General features: G+C 32.7%; 1 pseudogene; it reads left to right on the top strand.

Annotated features, from left to right (window-relative positions):
- Positions 1-429: 429 nt before the first annotated feature.
- Positions 430-2,723, top strand: LOC129883577 (transcription factor bHLH62-like; annotated as a pseudogene).
- The last annotated feature ends 216 nt before the right edge of the window (positions 2,724-2,939 follow it).

Below are 2,939 nucleotides of genomic sequence, written 5' to 3'. Positions count from 1 at the left end.
AATAGAGTTCATTAAAAGTAATATATTTTAAGAAACAAGATTTGTTTTTTTTTCAAAAAAAAGAAAAATATATATATATATTTTCAAAAAAAGGAAATTTTTGATCCATTTTGTAACAATAGGGGCATTTTAACACATTAAATCACAATAAGGATATTTCTGAATTAAAGTGTTGACGATAAAAATATTTTTGGATCAAACTATAAATGAGAATATTTTTTATTTATTTAAAATAATTTAAGTACATTTATGACCCTTTTCTTAAAAATGAATATAGAAACAAATAAAGGTCAAAACAAACTTCCTTTTCTCTATTTCCGCCTCTATAACCTATGTCTCTCTCTCATTTCCTTTTCCTCCCTCTTTTTTCTTTTTCTTCTTCTTTCTTTCTCTCTTTAATATTTTTGAACTTCAATTTATTTATCCTCCATGGAGAAAGATTACTTCATCAATGCTGGAATCCCTAATCCAACCCTCCAATTCGAACCTACTATGTCATTTCCTTCTTCGAATCCCCTACATTCAGGGCAATTTTCTGATTGGTTGTTTAATCCCAACTGGATCATTCGATAGGTTATTTTAACCAATTTGACTCAACTTTGCACTCAATTGTATCTTTCCCTATTGCGTTGATTGGGAAACTGCGCACAGTTTACAGTTCCCCTCAACCGCTATTCAACAATTTGCACAATAACAGTAATAGCAGTAACAACTAGTGTTATAGTACACATGTAAGCTCTCCACAAAAATTACACATTCCCATGATGGAAAAAGATAACATACCCAGTTTGGGAAGTTCACTACCTCCTCCATTGCATGCTGATCCAGGTTTTGCCCAAAGAGCTGCTAAATTTTCTTGTTTTGGGAGCCATAGTTTCAACGGCAGAAAGAATCCATTGGGGTTGAACAATGGGGAATTGACACATAGATCTACTCAATCATTGGGGAACGGAAAGTTTCCTAGGGTTTCGAGTAGTCCTTCCCGCAAGCAAGTTGGATCCCCTTTGCAAATCAAGAATTCGGGTCAAACCTAAATGGAAATGATCTCTATGAATAGTTTGGATTTATGTTCTGATAGAAATTTTGGCAAAATATCCACTAATTCTAATAAGCCTGTTCCAGAGCCAAGTGAGGAAACACGGTCAAAACCTCCAACTGAATTGAATTCTAGTTCTAGAAAAAGAAAAACAATTTCACGAGTGAAAATAAAAGAAGATTCGCCAACTCAAGGAGCTAATGGAAATAGGGTAAAGATTATTATAAAGTCTAAATATATTAAGTAAATGCAATTTTTGCTTTAATCAACATTTCATTTCAGGGAGGTGAAGCTGATGATAGAGGAAGAGAAAAATGATGTAAAGCAGTAGAAAGTAATGGGACAGAAAATAGAAGAGTTAACACGGATGAATCAAAGGGTGATGAAACCCAAACCCAAGCTATGGAAAATCAAAAGCCTACTAAACAACCAAAAGACTATATTCATGTCAGAGTAAGGAGAGGAAAAGCTAATAATAGCCATAGTCTAGCAAAGAGTGTAAGCATTAACAATCACTTGTTGCTTCAAGCACAAATTTTCTTGTGTTAACAATCTCCTTTTTCCATTTAATTAAGTGATATGGGAGAAGATCAGTGAAAGAATGAAGCTTTTACAAGATCTTGTACCAGGCTACAAATAAGGTTAGCTTGAAATACTTCAGCAATATTTTGCTTTTTATTTTTATCGAATCATAATCAGTTCTTATTCTAACCCAGAATAATTAATTTTTGTACCGGGTGATAGGAAAAGCGCTAATGCTTGATGAAATTATAAATTATTTACAGTCACTCCAACGACAAGTCGAGGTAATTCACAATTACCCTAAGCGCGCATTCTATGAAATGTGTTGTGATTCATCAGCTAATTTTTCCTTGTGCAACATTTTATAGTTCCTATCCATGAAGTTGGCTATAGTGAATCCAAATTTGGATTCACCCTTCTCCAAGGATGTAAGTGTATCATAATTCATCATTAGCGAAATGACCCATTCTTTTAGGTGAGCAATTTCTTATGTTGTTTCTTTCAGATATGTCAACCAAACGGCTCTCGACCCCATCCTGTTTTTCCAGTAGATAAAACAAATTCTTCTTACCAACAAGCCCAGAGCGATATTCCTAATGGAGCATGCTCAGTGGACACATTAGATACCTCATTATGCCGCATCCTAGGAATGCAATTGCACCCCCTTGATGAATTTGCCAAATATCTTAATCAAGTCATTAACCATTTAACAATAATTCAAGATTCAACTTATCTATATGGATGGCACAATCTTTTACATTATTAGTGTTTTTAACATGATATAGCCATATTCTCAAAATTACTCATCTTACTTTTCATAGTTTACTGTAATATAGACTTATTGTACCAATGAATCTACATGTGAAAGAAAACATTTTTCGTCTTGTAATTTAGTTTTGACAACTTCATTTTCTATAGTTCCCTAAAATGTGTGAGGATGACCTGCAAACCTTTCTGCAGATGGGATTTAGCCAAAATCCCAACAAGGATATGACACTGCAATCACAATGTAAGAAGAGGGACATGAGTTTTTTTTCTTTTTGTTTTTTGCTAGGATGGTGATTAAAATTGTCAAAAATATAAACAGATAATGATGAGTATGTTTTTTTCCTTTCTTTTTGATGCAGGGGTTCATCAAACGTCTCAAATGAAATTTCAGATGTAGTCACCATTCATTTCTCCAAAATTAAAAGAAAGAGACTACTATATACAGGAAAAGATTTTTAGTTTAATCTTCTTAAGAAATTATTACTAATTGACAATATTAGCTAAATTTAATTTTGAGGATTAGCTCTTCTTAATGTATAATTAATTGTACTAATTTTTCCTTTGGTAAAGTCATGAGTATTTATTGTACAATCTTAAGATAATAACAGTACCT

Source organism: Solanum dulcamara, chromosome 3, assembly GCF_947179165.1.
Source record: "Solanum dulcamara chromosome 3, daSolDulc1.2, whole genome shotgun sequence".
Classification (NCBI taxonomy): Eukaryota; Viridiplantae; Streptophyta; class Magnoliopsida; order Solanales; family Solanaceae; genus Solanum; species Solanum dulcamara.
This window is presented reverse-complemented; position numbering and strand designations above follow the sequence as displayed.